The sequence below is a fragment of the Pinus tabuliformis genome, chromosome 5_2, assembly GCF_031772625.1.
Source record: "Pinus tabuliformis cultivar Carrire ecotype Pingquan chromosome 5_2, CPIR1, whole genome shotgun sequence".
Lineage (NCBI taxonomy): Eukaryota > Viridiplantae > Streptophyta > Pinopsida > Pinales > Pinaceae > Pinus > Pinus tabuliformis.
The window spans coordinates 536,018,772-536,028,222 of NC_142306.1; positions in this window are offsets into that span (position 1 = coordinate 536,018,772).

A 9,451-nucleotide genomic window follows, 5' to 3' on the forward strand; every position below is an offset into this window, starting at 1 on the left:
TTTTCACTATGTAAACATATATTGCACTCACACACGATGTTGTAAGCACTGTCGCACAAGTGTCGTCACGATCATTTGAAGGTCTATTCGAAGTGTCGCACTCACCGCTTTCACCATTAGATAGTCCCATAGTTAGTCACATTGGGCATTGTTGTCTTGTTGATTCGAGATTTCTTATTGTCAAGTCATGTTGAGTGTGTGTTTGCAAGGTCATGTATACACGAGTTCACTTACTCACACACTTAACCATTTTACCGAAGATTAGTCGACTCGACCACCCTCCATCAGTCAGACCTCAGCTGAACTGCACTTCGCAGTCTTAGCCCTCAGTGGCCGAGTACTGCTACCCAGAATTACGCAGTGCCTCTCAGGAAGTCTATACTGCGCAATCCTGGAATTGACCTGGCTGATTGTCGCCTAGAACAATGTAGAAGCTTTCCAAGAAGCCATCTCAATCTGCCTTGCTTGCAAGCCAATCCATCAAGCCTCCCGCTAGTCAACCGGAGAGTTTGACTGAGTAATGACCCCGGGCTTCACTCCTCCCAACATTTTGTAGAAGCTGTCAACATGCCTGCCTGCACTAACTGAAGGAATTTCACAGACAAGAGAGACAGGCACCCATTGGATATCACTGCATTATCTCTAAAAATTGTGCAGTTTTGTCAGTCAGTCCCCCTGTGGGCCGGCCTACCACTCTTGAAAATTGTGTAGTTTTCTTAGATTGTCCACCAGCTTCTCGACACCCCACTCAACCCAGAAACTACACAGACATGTTCACTATGTCTGCCCCTAGTTCTGCACAGTTTTGGCTAGTAAGATCCTGTAGCCCGCTCCCAGCCTCCCCTGAAAATCTATGCAATTTTCACTGCCAGTGTCCTCTATTGCCCACACTGCCTTCTTGGAAAAAATTACTCCGTTCTACCTCCCAGCTGAGCCAGATGCCGTAGAATTTCACTGCTATTTTGGACTACTCATCCCAGCCTCCTAGTGACCTCTGCGCAATTTTTATTGACAATACCCAGAAGCCCCGCATCCCATCCGGAACTGTGTTTTGTGTAGTTTCAGAGTCTTGTCCTCTCTCCCGGTCACCTTCACCTAGAAACGAAAGATGATGCATCATAGTAGATTAGGGGATTTCTCGATTTGATTTCATCTCATCATGAGCAATTGAAGATATAGGTACATGGATGAGACATGGCACGATGACGAATGGAATGAACAAGGAGCGCATGCTAGGAGACTTGTTTGTGAATGGAAAAACACACAAAGTGTACTAAGTAGCAAGCGAAGGAGACACATGCACATGGATGAAATATCAAGCGAACACCAAGACCATTGAAGGCTTCGCGCACTCTGCCATGCAAAGGTGAAGCTATGGTACACAACGGGCACACTCATCACTGAGTAGCACAACAACTCGACACGAATAACAAAGCTAGCATGTGCATACCGGCAACTTTATGTCGAGTTCTTTCATGAGTCGCCTCGACCACATTACTACTTTGGGTCATAACTGTGTAATCAATGTAATGTAACGTGGAAGTCCAAGAGACCCACTGATGAAGTGAAAGAGTCATGTAAGTCAAACAGTCATGAGGGAAGTCGAATAGTCACAAGGGTTAGTTTCACCCTTGGCTATATATACCCCTCATTTATACATGCAAAGGAATTTTTCACCTTAGCTCCTCCCACATAGTCTTGAGAGTCTGTAGTTATTTTCTTCGAGGAGCGAGCAATGGCTCCAACTCTCCGCTATTGGTGTTAGTGATGTATGGCGCACAGATGTGTCTTGGAATTTTCCTTTAATTCAAAAGATTGTTAACATGCCAGCACGTTTTCACACATGTATTGCATTCATTTGTAAGACTATTCTTTGGATGCTTATAATGACTATTCTTTGGATGCTTATAATGCATGTTGCTTTAACCTGTACTAAGATAGTTGAATTATTTCGGTTGTTTTAGTGCATATGTTGTTGGAAATGTGTTGTATCAATTGTTAACGGTGTCTCGCCCGTGTGGACTATTCTGCTAGACACTTGAGAAATTCATCCTTGTAAAGTTTTTATAACGACTGTCACACTCGTGTGGACATTCCGCTAGGTGCTGTACACGCTATTTGTCCAGTTTGTGTTTGTGATTGTTGCATCCGTGTGGACTACTCCACCGAAAGCTACGCATGTCTTGATGTGTTGTGTGTCTCTAATTGAGTTGGGACTATTCCCTTTCGACTTGAGACTCACTCTCACCATCTCCCATTGTATTGAAAGAACTTTAACACAAGAGACACTAAACACTCACCAGGCACATGAACCTCGTTGTTTGAAGACTAAGTATACTACTCTCATGTGCTCACAATGAATAGCTAAGGCATATCTTTAAGATAATGGCAATCGGGCCATCATACCGGATGGGACTCCTACACAAAATGGTGTGAGGTTTAGTTAGGAATTCATACCGGAGAGATCCCCTGAATGTGGGTAGGTCCAGCATTGTCAACATTTCTGGTGCTAGAAGGAGGGCCAAATGACAAGCTAAGTCCTCACAATATGTTTTGAATATTCACATACTTATCATGACTAGCCACAAAATTTCTCTTCCAGAGTGTATGTCTTATGGAAACAAATTTTAAATCTTGGAAGAGCTCTGGAATAACTTGTCATGTAAAACATACGATGGTGGACGCCAAGTAGCCTTCTTTGACATGCGATTGGCATTGTAGGATCCTGTGAAAAGCATGAAATCTATGAAGATTACATGACCTGCGCATTGTTCACATAAGGAACCCATTGCATTGGTGTGCCGCATTGCTCGAAAAATCTATTCACTCTTTCCATCATCTGATCGCAAAGATAGATCATGCTTTCAATCATTTTGACCATAAAGCGCTCAATAAAGAAATTCTAGAATTAGAGAAAGCACCTAATGAATCCGTTGAACAATTTCACGCATGCTTTTGTAATCTTTCATACCGATTTCCTCAAGATGAAATTGATTGGGAATTTCTCGATGGAAGATTTAAGTATCTTCTTTACATATCCGAAAATCCATAATTCTTAGAATCATTTGAATAAATCCCAGCAGACCTTGGTGCTAGAGATGCCAAATCTAAGATGAACAAGGTTTCTGTCACAAGTGATTATCCATCCTCTTCTCATCAAATGGCTCTAGCTCTGCAGTGCGAGGTGGGGGAAGGTGAGCGCACATCTGTTGAACTGTCACATCCTCCTACCCCACCCGCGCTTGATATCTGCACAAATTTGGCTTGCAAGCCTGCTAATTGTCATGTGGACTTGTTACCTCAACCTTCGTCCCCGCATTCTATTGATCCTCTGGATTTTACTCTCTTGTGTTCTCTCATTCCAGACTCCACATCTTGTGTTGATGAGGATCAAGTTATCAATGAAGTTGGTGTTGTGTAGCCAACCTGCGTTATCATTCATGATGAGTGTGTGTAGGAATTTGAAGAAGAACCCATGGTGAACGATGACTACCTTCCATCCATGCCTCATACGCTCTACCCTGACATCTCTTGTGATTCTGCCACTCTAGATTTTCCCTGTGAAAACTCATCTCCAGATGTTTCTACTTCCGATCATTCACAGGAGACATCGGATTTCAACCTATCATTACATTGCGGAGAGGACACATATTCCTCTAAAAATCCATCCCATATGTCATTTTTGAAAACACAGAGGGTGAAATTCCTTGTTTCTCATCAACCCTGCTGCACGATTCATCAGATCATGAGGATGCCGACAAACATTCTGAATTTTTTGATTCTGGTTTCCGTGATCTATGTACTTCCTCATTTGATCACGATGTTGATTCACTTGTTGATAATCTTTCTAAGCCACTAGTCTCTGATGATCTATCTATTAACGAAGTGGAAACCCTGCAAAATATCGAGGAAATTCAAGCCAAGTTGATGGTTATGTCAGGCCCTCGCTATCCCGAGGTTAGTTCCACTTCCAATCAGAAAATTTGTGAAACACCCAAGGCTCCTCGTCACTCATATGTATGCATTGAAGATCAATCCAACAAACATATTTCACTTCCTCCACCGGAATCACATGATCCCATCGCTTATGCATTGGAGGAATCTTACACAACAAGCATGCTTGCAAAGAATAAGTTGTTTGTCTTTCTCATGTTCGCTCGTATGTCATAGTCCAAAGAGTGTGTATGTTCACTGTCTGCATGTAGTACGTCGTAACACCATGGTACGTCTGCAAAATGTTTGTTTTGCGCTTTCACTCTTTTCTTTTTTGTGGACACGTTTAAACTCAGAGTGTGTTGGTCTTCATTGTTAAAATATTTTTTGTTCACTGGTATACATGCATATATTTCTTGTTTAACATGCCTTCTCCAACATGGGCCAGCGAATGCACCGGTGGTTGCATTGGAAATATCACCTCACGTGAGTAGGCCCATACACTATTTAGCGTAGGAGTAGGAGTAGTGCTTGCTTGTTTAAATTTCTTACTTGTTTTTCTTTCGCTTTACTTCTGATTTTTTCTTTTTGATTCCTTTTTATTTCTTGTACCCATAGGTTAGCCTCTCGTGAAACTGTGTTTGGCTCTCAAGACAAGCCGGGCAAATCTAAGAGGACTTATACAACTATCAACATCTGGTTATCTGTTGTCCTCTCTCTTTATGAAAAACTTGTTATCTTTAGTCGATGATGCATTGATGGAAAATACGTTATTTTCAGAGTGAGTCTTGGTGAAAACACAATGCTTGCACTATTAACTAGTAGCGCCTACTCTATTCGGTCCTTTGGGTTAATCCTTGTCAACTCAGTCAAGTAGAGTAAGGTGAGGGGGAAAACCTTAACAAGTATGTCAGAGGCACACATAACATACTTCTCTAAAGGAACAACCTCTTCTTCTCTCAATAAGTCAGGATCCCTCTTCCCCCTCTGAAATAAATAAGTGCCTATGCACAGTTATTTGAGAAAAAAAAATGAAGAATGAAATACGAATAAGGTGAAAAAAGAGAAACGATTCTTACACAGAAAGGTGATGCAAGTAACTCCATCGAGGTATTGACCAGGCTCACTAGAAATAGAAGATGCTTGTGTTCTTGCATGATTGTCGGGGTACTGTCTAGGCCTGCTGGCAGTGGAGAAACACCAGAGATGAAACTTAAACTTTGACAGTCATATTACTTGTGCATCAATATACCCCTCATCCCCAATCAAAACAACTAAGTTGACTTAGCTTGGAATGTGTGTTGGCAAATTAAGAGAATCGTAGGGACTACATCTTTCACACAAGATAGTGTGAAAGTCATCACGATCAAAGAATCAAACAATACTTCCAGAAAGGTTAGACATGCTTTTCACGAAACAAGGTCCATACATAGAGCTAGAGTTCTACTAGTGTGTTGCCAATGTTGTAGTGGTTGCAACCACCCTCCAAAATTTTGGCTCGCATGCAAATTTTGGAGCCTACCTTGGATCGTGCGATCGATCATCCTTCGTCACTTGTTAGTAAGCTGATGATCTCAAGCTTCCCCTCCTTAATCTTAATATTTGTTCATCTTCTCACCTTTATGCAGCATGTGTCACCTTTGGGCATAGGGGTTATTGTTTGGCATACAAAGGGAATGTTGTTATGCTTCAAGGGAATTGTGTGATATGAGTTGTTGTCATCACATAAACATGTTTCACACTCACTTCACACACTAAAGTATGTCTTATGCATTCTAGATGGTCTACGTTGTGTTAGTAAGTTTCTGTGTGTGATCACAGTCAAGTCCTGTCACTATTTACATCTGTGTCACTGATCTCCCACTTAGCCATCTACCAAGCAAACTAGCCTCATCCAACTCCCTAGAACTGTGCACTTCGTTTCTGGAACCATCAAGCTTCCTCCCTTGCCTACTGAAATCCCACAATGTGCGAAGACCCCAACCAACATTGCTCTCCAGAAATGTGTAGAGCAGTCAGGTAGCCATCACTGCTCTCTAGAAATGCGCAGAGTAGTCTGACTTCCCTGCATTCAGAAACTATGCAGAGGTGTCCTCCCAGGACCTCGAACCCACAGCAGTGCCTTGTGCCCTAATAATGTGCAATGTTGTCCAAGCTACCCTATCTGTATTGCATTCAGAAACTATGCAAATGGGCCTCCCATGGCCTCATCCTGGCAACAATCACTTTTAGCTGAAACCGTGATGATCCATCACTTAGTGACTACAAGAAAAGATGACATGCTGAGATCACTCCCAAGGAGTTGAGGATAAGGACCAATAGACCAAGTAATGGAAAAATATTAGGACCACATTCAAACTCTGTCGAATGCATGATCATCTCGAGGGTAAATATGGTAAGTAAAGAACACATTTCAAAGTACACCTCTTAGTTGAGTTTTCAAGACTACTTGTTATTATCATATCATCCCGTCCTCAGTAACATGCATGTGTGAAAACAAAAAAAATCATTTCAAGTGTTTCCTCTACATGTCTTGCTTCCTTTTCACTTGTTCAACCAATTGTCGTCTTCGGCGTGTTGAGTGCTATGTCATGCTTGCAACCTTGTTCTAGTGATGTTGAAGGTTTGTGTTTGAGTTGTGTTCACTATGTAAACATCTATCACACTCACACATGATGGTGTAAGCACTGTTGTGCAAGTTCCATCACAGTCATCCGAAGGTCTATTTGAAGTGTCACACTCATCGTTTTCACTATTAGATAGTCCTGTAGTCAGCCACATTGAGCATCATTGTCTTGTTGGTTGAGATGTCTTGTCATCAATTCATGTTGAGTGTGTGTTCACAAGGTCATGTATACATGAGTTCACTCGATCACACACTTAACCATTTTGTCGAGGATCTATCGACTGGACCACCCTCCATCAGTGGGACCTCCATTGAGTTGCACTGCATAGTCTCAACCCTTAGTGACCAAGTACTGCTACCTAGAATTGCATAGAGCTTGAGGCTGCATCCCAAGCTATCTGCACTACGCAATCCTAGAATTGATCAGGCTGACTATCGCCCACAAGAGTGCATAATTTGCCTAAGAAGTCATCTCAATCTACACTTCCCACAAGCCAATCCATCAAGCCTCTCACTGGTCAACTAGAGAGTTTGACCAGGTAGTGACCTCGAGCTTCACTCCTTTCAAAATTAAGCAGAAGTTGTCAGCATACCTACTTGCACTGACTGAAGAAATTTCATAGACAAGAGGGACAGGCACCCGTTTCCTGTCACTGAAGTGTCTTTGAAAATTCTATAGTTTTTTCAATCAGTCCCCCTGCCCGTCGACCTACCACTCCTGAAAATTGCATAGTTTTCTCAGCTGCCCAACACCCCGCCCAGCCTAGAAACTGCACAAACATGTTCAGCATGACTTCCTCCCAATTCTGTGCAGTTTTTTCTAGCAAGCTCCCGCAGCCCACTCCCAACCTCCCTTAAAACTCTACGTAGTTTTCACTGCCAGCGTCCTCTGATGCCTGCACTACCTTCCCGAAAAAAATTGTGCAGTTTTGCTTCCCAGCTGAGCTAGATCTCGCAAAATGTCACTATTGTTCTAGACTTATCATCCCAGCCTCCCAATGATCTCTGCGCAATTTGATGAGCCTCATCATTGGGTAATTATATGGGCCTTGATTCACCTCCTAGCTTAGTGAAACTAACTATTCTCACAACTTATTGCATACTTTTGATTATATTTTGTTTATGAGATGAGTTAGAGTTGGATATTTGCTTTGTGGTCTAATGTTCATTTAACACAGGATTAAAGGATAAAATAAAGGAATTTTGGCAAAGACCTTGGTCAAAACTTGAATGGGACAAGGGAGAGGAATTATAGGAGGTAAATCCTCCTCATTTACTACCCCTCCATTCTAATATTCCTCCATTAGCTCAGAGTGCAAACAACCAAATCATGAGGACTAGAGGGCAGCTGAGAAAGTGAAAGTCAAAGCACTAGTTTATCTCAAGTTTGGGAGCCGAGCCTCCCTAATTTTAAGGTAGTCATTGGAGACTTTAGTCGTATAAGTAGACAGGCCTAGGACCTTAGTAGGATTCAGGTTTTTGATTGTAAAAATTTGCTCTATTTTCGAGCTGCAAGACTTGTGACAGTTTTTGATGTAATCCATTGTTTTGATAATAATAATGAGTTTGGTTTTGAGCCAACACTGAATTAACTTAGAGGGATGAAGCTCTTGGGTTAGGGCCCAACCCTAGCAGCTAAGGCTCCTCTTTATTCTACATTTATGCTAGCGTAGATTCATGGTTTAATCTTTCATTTTCTTAAGTAGCTGCATTTCCATTACAGCCGTGTAGCGCATAGATTCATGGTTTAATAGTTCATTTTATTAAGTAGCCACATTTCCATTACAGCAGCGTAGAGTAGATTGGTTGTGTTTTAGTTTGCTTTCATTTGTGCCTTCTTTCAATTAGCAGGTTAGCTAGGAGTTCTTGCATGAAGCTTGTTGTCTTGATTCAATACGAGGTTCATTTCATTGTCATCTTTCTCCATCACTTTTTGCTCATATGCTCATTTCCTTCAGCACGAAATGCTTAAGTGGAAGCTAATAAAACACGTCTTGATCAAATTATACCCGTATATTTACTTACTGTCTGATCCACAACAAACTTGACCAATCACCATCTGATTCATTTCAACGCTTGACTTTATTTGCTCCAGATCTCCACCGTGGATCTGTCTAGCATGATCCAACGGCTATCGTGAATTCTTCCACCTACTTTATGAGCTACAAATCTCCACCATTGATCTGTCACGCCCTCGATCCAACAGCTATCGCATCACCTGATCACCAACTAGCTTTGACGATCTCCACCATTGATCAATCCCGCATGATCCAATGGCTATCGCGCAATCTTACGCGAATTCTTGCACGACCGATATCCACCTGAGAGCACATGATAAAAGTGGTTTTCCCGTGCTACATGTCACTCACTTAGGCTAATCACATGAAAATTAGAAATACATCTTACAGCTTTGATGGCACGCGAGAAGCTACTTACCACCTACGAAAACTTGCTCCATCATTCCGCATGTTTTTCCCGCGATAAGATCTCTGCCGCTTATCCTCTATTAACCCTGTTCATCCATCTATTACTTAATCTCCCGCGATAAGATATTTGCCGCTCATCTTCCGTTAACCCTGTCCATCCATCTATTCACTCAATCTCACACAATAAGATCTCCGCCGCTCATCCTCCATTAATCCTGTTCATCCATCCATTCAATTAATCCCCTGCGATAAGATCTCCACCACTTATCTTCCATTAGTCCTATTCATCCATCTATTCACTTAATCCCCTGCGATAAGATCTCCGCCATTCATCTCCTGCTAACCCTATTCGTCCATCTATTCACTTAATCTCCTGCGATATGATCTTCGTTGCTCGTCTTCCATTTATACTGTTCGTTGATCCGATTGATCCAAAGGTTCCCATGTAATGCTACTTTATTGCATC